At 37.8% G+C, this 9,127-nt stretch overlaps 1 long non-coding RNA gene across 1 annotated transcript; it reads right to left on the reverse strand.

The window, feature by feature from the left end:
• Window positions 1-1,539: 1,539 nt before the first annotated feature.
• Window positions 1,540-8,787, reverse strand: LOC122453817. Its single transcript, XR_006273188.1, has 3 exons — window positions 8,555-8,787; window positions 5,373-5,374; window positions 1,540-1,575 (listed from the first exon to the last, which is right to left on the reverse strand). It is a non-coding gene; the product is annotated as an uncharacterized LOC122453817 (long non-coding RNA).
• Window positions 8,788-9,127: the final 340 nt, after the last annotated feature.

A 9,127-nucleotide genomic window follows, 5' to 3' on the forward strand; every position in this document is an offset into this window, starting at 1 on the left:
TTTGAATGCAGAGTTCCAAAGAATAGCAAGGAGAGAAAAGAAAGCCTTCCTCAGTGATCAATGCAATAGAGGAAAACAATAGAATGGGAAAGACTAGAGATCTCTTCAAGAAAATGAGAAATACCAAGGGAACATTTCATGCAAAGGTGGGCACAATAAAGGACGTAAGTAGTAGGGACTTAACAGAAGCAGAAGATATTAAGAGGTGGCAAGAATACACAGAAGAATTGTACAAAAAAGATCTTCATGACCCAGATAATCACAATGGTGTGATCACTCACCTAGAGCCAGACATCCTGGAATGTGAAGTCAAGTGGGCCTTAGGAAGCATAAGTATGAACAAAGCTAGTGGAGGTGATGGAATTCCAGTTGAGCTATTTTAAATCCTAAAAGATAATGCTGTGAAAGTGCTACATTCAATATGCCAGCAAATTTGGAAAACTCAGCAATGGCCACAGGACTGGAAAAGGTCAGTTTTCATTCTAATACCAAAGAAAGGCAATGGTAAAGAATCCTCAAACTTCTGCACAATTGCATTCATCTCACACGCTAGCAAAGTGATGCTCAAAATTCTCCAAGCCAGGCTTCAACAGTATGTGAACCATGAAATTCCAGATGTTCAAGCTGGATTTAGAAAAGGCAGAGGAACCAGAGATCAATTCGTCAATATCTGTTGGGTCATCGAAAAGCAAGAGAGTTCCAGAAATGCATCTACCTCTGCTTCATTGACTATGCCAAAACCTTTGACTGTGTGGATCACAACAAACTGTGGAAAATTCTTCAAGAGATGGGAATACCAGACCACCTGACCTGCCTCCTGAGAAACCTGTATGCAGGTCAGGAAGCAACAGTCAGAACTGGACATGGAACAACTGCTGCTGCTGCTGCATCACTTCAGTCTTGTCCGACTCTGTGCAACCTCATAGACAGCATTCCACCAGGGTCCTCCATCCACAGGATTCCCCAGTCAAGAACACTGGAGTGGGCTGCCAATTTCCTTCTCCAATGCATGCATGCATGCTAATTCGCTTCAGTCGTGTCCGACTCTGTGCGAACCTAGGGACAGCAGCTCACCAAGCTCCTCCATCCACAGGATTCTCCAGCAAGAACACTGGAGTGTGTTGCCATTTCTTTCTCCATGGAGCAACTGACTGGTTCCAAATTGGGAAAGGAGTACATCAAGGCTGTATATTGTCACCCTGCTTATTTAATTTCTATGAAGAGTACATCATGAGAAATGCTGGGCTGGATGAAGAACAAGCAGGAATCAAGATTGCTGGAAGAAATAGAAATAACCTCAGATATGCAGAAGACACCACCCTTATGGCAGAAAGTGAAGAGGTACTGAAGAGCCTCTTGATGAAAGTGAAAGAGGAGAGTGAAAAAGTTGGCTTAAAACTCAACATTCAGAAAATTAATATCATGGCATCTGGTCCTATCATTCATGGCAAATAGTTGGGGAAACAATGGAAACAGTGATAGGCTTTATTTTCTTGGGTTCCAAAGTCACTGCAGATGGTGACATCAGCCATGAAATTCAGACACTTACTCCTTGGAAGAAAAGCTATGACCAACCTGACAGCATATTAAAGAGCAAAGACATTACTTTGCCAACAAAGGTTCATCTAGTCAAAGCTATGGTTTTTCCAGTAGCCATGTATGGGTGTGAGAGTTGGACTCTAAAGAAAGCTGAGTGCTGAAGAATTGATGCTTTTGAACTGTGGTATTGGAGAAGACTCTTGAGATTCCCTTGGGCTGCAAAGAGATCCATCCAGTCCATCATAAAGGAAATCAGTCCTGAATATTCATTGGAAGGACTGATGCTGAAGCTGGAAGTTCAGTACTTTGGCCACCTGATACGAAGAACTGACTCATTGGAAAAGACCCTGATGCTGGGAAAGATTGAAGGCGGGAGGAGAAGGGGACCACAATGAATGAGATTGTTGGATGACATCACTGACTCAATGGACATGAGTTTGAGTAAACTCTGGGAGTTGGTGATGGACAGGGAAGCCTGGTGTGCTGCAGTCCATGGGGTCCCAAAGAGTCAGACATGACTGAGTGACTGAACTGAACTGAATTGAATACATTGTTTATCTCTCTCTACTTAGCTCAAAAAGTTCATATTTGCTGACCAGGGATTTCACAAAACAATCTTATATGACTTCAAGATTCTGAAAACAGAGGTTCTAAAATCTGTCTTTAAAGTTTTAGATGAAATAACCTAGGAAAAATAAAAAAAACACATATTCTAGGCTTTCTTCCTGTATCTATAAAGCATAACCATCAAGGAGAGCATCCAGGGATTGTATATAATTTTCTCCACTTCAGCATTTGAAGCTCTTGTGTACAAATGTCCTTGGAACCACTGCCCTATTTTAACTCATTTAGGACAGAACACAAATGGGTAAAAAAAGAATCATTATATTAATACTAATAGTTAACTAGAGTGTCTTTCTTAATATGGGGAGTATTTTGGTAAATTGAGAGAAATAAGTATTAAACCTACCAAATGCTTTTAAATTCTTGGCCACCAAGAAGACATGTGTCCTAATTCTCTATGCCTGGAGCTATCTGAATTTGTGCTCAGTCTATTACACCATCTCTCATCTGTGCTAGATAAATTAAGAAGCAGTCTAAATGATTATTTGTCTGACTAGTCTAACATCACTCAATTATACATATAAAAAAATGGTCAGAATTCTTCTTAGAACAGTTCTGGGTGTGTCTCAAGATGATATTTTGGTAAACTTCTTGCTTGTTGTGCTGGCTGAGGAGTGAGCTGATGGCACAGTTCACCTAATAAATAGAGGACAGATTTGCTTACACTTTCTTGATAACCGTGTCTTTGACAAATTCCAAAACAGGCATCATCCATTATTGCTTCTGGCTGAGAGTTTGATGTGCAAAAATCTCATTAATCAAAACTCTCTAAATTGGAATACAGGATAATTAAGATAAGATCTATGGAAAATTGCTCTGCATTATCCAGAGTGCAAATATTTCAAAATATCTAAAGTATTTATTTATTTTTTAGCGACAGTTATTTATGAATCATGTGTGCTTGTTTTCTTTAATCACACTTATAGGGGCTTCCCTTGTAGCTCAGCTGGTAAAGAATCTGCCTTCAATGAGGGAGACCTGGGTTTGATTCCTGGATTGGGAAGATGCCCTGCAGTAGGTAAGGGCTACCCACTCCAGTATTCTGGCCTGGAGAATTCCATGGACTGTGTAGTCCTTGGAGTTGCAAAGAGTCAGACATGATTGAGCGACTTTCATTTCATTTCACTTACAAAATAATGTGTCTAATTTTGTTGGAGGAGTTCAAGAAAGCAAATTTTCCAAGAATTTATAAACACAACTAATTATTAAAATTAGCTGAATAAACTATTTGCAAATAATTCTTAACTATTCATTAGTACATTCTCTATAGGAATATATTCTGAGGACCATTTCCACAGTTTATATTTTCTCTCATGTTCATATTGGGAAGAAAAAAATCTTAAAATGTAAAGAATTCTCCATATTATTCTTTAATCAGTTTGGTTTTTTTCATATCCAAATATCAAATTTTAATATTCATAATTCCTATTATAAAACATTTATTTTATTTAATATAGTATATGGTTATATTTTGCAATTTAATAATTTTTAAAATCTTCATCAGTTGCTGGAGTTGAACAGATTCATGGAGCCAAAATGAAAACTATGCCTAGCTCCATTTGTGTGTTGTTCTAGAAGGTATTAGGAGGATTTTGAGTGTTTATCCTATTATCTGGGCTTCCCAAGTGGTGCTAGTGGTAATGGACCTGCCTGCCAATGCAAGAGATGTAAGAGGTGCAAGTTTGATCCCTGGGTCAGGAAGATTTCCTGGAGAAGGGCATGGCAACTCACCCCAGTGTTCTTGCCTGGAAAATCCCCATGGATAGAGGAACCTGGTGGGCTACAGTCCATAGGGTTGCAGAGTTGGACAGGACTTCTCTGATAGCTCAGTTGGTAAAGAATCCACCTGCAATGCGGAAGACCTGCGTTCAATCCATGGGTGAGGAAGATCCCCTGGAGAGGGAAAGGCTACTCAATCCAGTATTCTGGCCTACTGAAGTCCATGCTTGTGTAGTCTATGGGGTGTATAGTCCATGGGGTCGCAAAGAGTTGAACATGGCTGAGCGACTTTCATTCCTTCACTCAAGTGACTTAGCACACATGTATCCTATGATCTGGTCTTAAGATATTTCATTGCCCTCATCATCTTAATATTTGTAAACTTTCCTGTGATTCTGTAAGTTAGACCCTCTGTTACCCCAGGGTCCCAAGTAAATACATATCACTAGTAGGTAGGCATGTTTTTATTATCTGTATTAATATTGAATTGTTCAAAATTTTATTGCTGATTATTCTCTCTTTGTGGTTGCTTGATTAGGGTCCAAAAAGAAATTTTGAATAGAATAACATTCTTATCAAATAATTTTTAAACATTATTTCATTAATAACTAGGATCTCCTTCATTGCAGGCGAATTCTTCACCAACTGTGCCATCAGGGAAACCCTTAATAGCTATTAGGGAGGTAAAAAGATAGTTAATATACTTTCTTCTTAAATAACCTTTTACTGTGTGTAAATAGGTGAATTGTTGCCTCAGGAATACAATCCTCAGGCCTGTACCGTTATGTAGCTGTCAGAATATTGAATACAGTGACACTTTGAGGTTTATGCTAATTTAAAGTATTGATTCTCTTATGATACAAGGCAAATGACACAATTCTTTACAGTTATTTTTTGTTTGCTTATTTCACTATTAATTTATTTGATCAGAGAGTCAAATTTGCGATCTTTCCTAACTTGACATTTTATATTTGTAAAGAATTCTTTTTTCCAATATCATCACTGAAATTTTTAAATGGATTTAAATTTAGTTCTATGGTTTGAAAAATGAGTGTGATCTAGTTCTCTGTGATTACTGTTCATTCTGTGCTTTACTCTTTTAACTCATCCACTTTCAATGAGATATTTTTTATTTTCTATTATGGTTATTTCAGGATACTGAATATAGTTCCCTTTGCTGCATAGATCCACTCTATATTTAATAGTTTGCATCTACTATTCCCAAACTCATAATCACACTATCCCCTGCTCCTTCACCCACTTGGAAACCTCCAGTCTGTTCCCTACGTCTGTAAATCTGTTTCTGTATCATAGATAACTTCATTTGTGTCATATTTTAGATTCCATATATAAGTTATATCATATATTTGTCTTCCTGTTTCTGCTTACTTCACTTTGTATGATAATCTTTAGATCTATCCATGTTGCTGCAAACAGCAATATTTTACCCTGTTTTATGACAGGAATATTCCATTGTATATATACACCACATCTTTTCCATTCATCCATCAATGGACATTTAGGCTGTTTCCATGTCTTGGCTATTGTAAATAGTGCTTCTCTGAACACTGAGGTGCATGTATCTTTTTGAATCATAGTGTCATTCAGATATATGCCCAGGAGTGGCATTGAAGGATCATATGGCAATTCTGTTTTTAGTTTTTTGAAGAACCTCCATACTTTTTTCCATACAATGTGGTGGTACCTCATTGTAGTTTTGGTTTGCATTTCTCTAATAATCAGCGATGCTGAGCATCTTTTCACATGCCTGTTGGCTATCTATATGTCTTCTTTTGAGAAATGTCCATTTAGGTTTTTGACCACTTTTTATTTTATTTTATTTTTTTTTTGTTTGTTTTGTTATTGAGTTGTATGAGCTATTTGTATATTTTGAAAATTAAGTCCTCGTTGCTCATATCATTTGCAAATATTTTCTCCTGGTCTATAGGTTGTCTTTTTATGTTGTTTATGATTTTCTTTTGTTGTGCAAAAAGTTCTGTTAGGCCCCATTTGTTCATTTTTGCTTTTATTTCTATTGCCTTGGCATGTAGAACTGAGAAAACATTGATGCCATTTATGTCTAAAAATATTTTGGCGATGCTCTTTTCTACAAAATTTATGGTGCAATGCTTTTTATTTAAGTCTTTAAGCCATTTCAAATTTATTTTTGTGTATGGTGTTAGAATGTGTTCTAACTTCATTGATTTACATATAGTCCAACTTTCCAACCACCACTTGATGAAGAGACTTTTTCCCATTGTACATTCTTGCTTCCTTTGTCAAAGATTAATTGATTTTAGGTGAGTGGGTTTATTTCTGAGCTGTCTGTATTCTGTCCCCTTGATCCATTGTCTGTGTTTGTGCCAGTACCACATTGTTTTGATTACTGCAGCATGCTGTTGTCCATTGTCTGAGAGGGTTATGCCTCCTGCCTTGTTCTTTTTCCTCAGGATTGCTTTGGCAATTCTGGGTCTTCTATGGTTCCATAAGGAACAGGGAAACCTGGCATACTACAGCCATGGGGTTGCAAAGAGTTGGACACAACTTAGCAACTTAACAACAACATAATTTTTAGGAGTATTTGTTCTAGTTCTGTGAAAAATGTTATGGGTGATTCAAGAGGAATTGCATTAAATCACAGACAGGCTACTGTGCTCTCCTCTGAGCCTCTGAACTTAGCTTCCTGTTCTGGCCTATTTCCCAGCTCGTGAAGGGGTTTGCAGGGTGAGGGAACCTTTCTTCTTTCACAGCATCTGCCCAGGGGCAGGTTCTATCCTGATTCCTCTCCTCTCTCTCTCTTTTTATTTTATTTTTTTTTGTCCTACCCCAGTATGTGGAAATCTTTCTTGCAATGCTGAGTGTCTGAGATGTTTTACCTGTGTTTAGTAGGTATTCTGTGAGAATTGTTCCTCATGTAGTTGCATTTTCAATTTATCATGGGAGAGGTGAGCTTCATGTCCTATTCCACCATTTTGATTTGTTCCTTTCAATGAAACTTTGTCCACCTTCTCTTGAGTTAAGATTGTATTAGTTTAATCAGATACTAGCTAAGAATATAAAAAATTATTTTATATAATGTAATAAGACTACTCCAAAGGAAGGCAATAGTGAAGAACAGATTTTTACTAAATGTTTGAAAATAACAAATAGTAATGGAAGAAAAAAATAAACAATTAATGAAATATTAGAGAATATTGGGAAAGCCAATTGGTTTTTTCACTCTGTAGAGAATCTTGGGAGATTCACAAGACCCATGGCTATGATCCTATTCTTCAGCCCCATTTTTTTCTTCAAAAAATTTTTGTTAATATCTTCCCTTTTTTAAACTATGGGTTTCTTCTCTTTGCTCCAGGTTAATAGGAGAAAAATGGAAACTTCTACCTACTTATTATTGCCAGAATGGTAGGGATTTTCCTCCAACATATACCTCATCCTTCTATACTGTTCCCAAGAGGCTATTTGTTTCATCACCCAGAGTGTACATTTTTATGGATTTTAATCTAAGAAGGTATCTACCATAGATATCAATATATTTATAACTATAATAAAACTTGCTAACTGATTGGATGTAAGATTAAAGAGAGATAATCAAGAATGAGTCTATTTTTCTGGAATGAGCACTTGGTGCTTTTCACTGAGGTAGATAATACAGCCAAAAACACATCAATTTTTGAATTTATCAATTGAACATATAAACTTTTGAAGTTCAGAATGGATTTCCTTAGAGCAGGGATTTTCCTTAGTAAGGCAGCAGATAAGAATGAGGCAAAGAAAATTTGAGAGTAATAGTAAAAGAATGGTTGGTTGAAATAATAAGCGACAATGAGCTGCTTAGGGAATGAAATTAATGCAGAAAACGTAAAAGGTAGAGAAGCTGAAGATTTCAATACTGTAAAGCAACAGATATGGTAGATTATTTTGGAAAGGAGTATGACAAGGCTGTATATTGCCACCCTGCTTATTTAGCTTATACTCAGAGTAAATCATGTGAAATGTCAGACTGGATGAAGCACAAGCTGAAATCAAGACTTCAGGGAGAAACATCAGTACCATTAGATATGCAGATGACACCACCCTTATGGCAGAAAGCTAAGAGGAACTAAAGAGCCTTTTGATGAGGGTGAAAGAGGAAAATGAAAAAGCTGGCTTAAAGCATAGCATCCAGACAAAGCATTAAAACGAAGATCATGGAATCCGGTTTTATCATTTCATGGCAAATAGACAGGGAAACAATGGAAACAGTGACAGACTTTATATTTTTGGGCTCCAAAATGACTGCAGATGGTAACTGCAGCCATGAAACTAAAAGACTTGCTCCTTGGAGAAAACCTATGACAAACCTGAAAGTGAAAGTTGTTCAGTCGTGTCCGACTCTTTGTGACTCCATGGACTATACATTCCCTGGAATTCTCCAGGCCAGAATACTGGAGTGGGTAGTCTTTCCCCTTCTCGAGGGGCTCTTCCCAACCCAGGGATAGAACCCAGGTCTCCCACATTGCAGGTAGATTCTTTACCAGCTGAGCCACAAGGAAAGCCCAAGAATATTGGAATGGGTAGCCTATCACTTCTCCAGTGGATCTTCCTGACCCAGGAATCAAACTGGGGTTTCCTGCACTGCCAGCGGATTCTTTACCATATGAGCTATCAGGGAAGCCCTATGACAAAACTAGACAGCATATTAAAAAGCAGAGACACTACTTTGCTGACAAAGATCCATCTAGTCAAAGCTATGGTTTTTCTAGTAGTCAGGTACTGAAGACAGAGTTGGGCCATAAAACTGGCTGAGTGCCAAAGAATTGATGTTTTGAACTGTGGTGCTGGAGAAGACACTCAAAAGTCCCTTGGACAGCAAGGAGATCAAACCAGTCAATCATAAAGAAAATCAACCCTGAATATTCATTGGAAGTATTGATGCTGAAGTTCCAATAATTTGGCAAACTGATGTAAAGTGCCAACTCATTGGAAAAGACCCTGATGTTAGGAAAGATTGAAGGCAGGAGGAGAAGAGTATGACAGAGGATGAGATGATTGGATGGCATCACTGACTCAATGATCACATGGACCACAGCCTTGTCTAACTCAGTGAAACTGTGAGCCATGCCATGCAGGCTACCCAAGACAAATGGGTTTATGGTGGAAAGTTCTGACAGAATGTGGTCCATGGAGAAGGGATTGCAAACCACTTCAGTATTCTTGCCTTGAGACCCCCATAAACAGTATGAAAAGGCAAAAAGACATAACACTG

The sequence above is a fragment of the Cervus canadensis genome, chromosome 15 (assembly GCF_019320065.1).
Source record: "Cervus canadensis isolate Bull #8, Minnesota chromosome 15, ASM1932006v1, whole genome shotgun sequence".
NCBI classification, from domain to species: domain Eukaryota; kingdom Metazoa; phylum Chordata; class Mammalia; order Artiodactyla; family Cervidae; genus Cervus; species Cervus canadensis.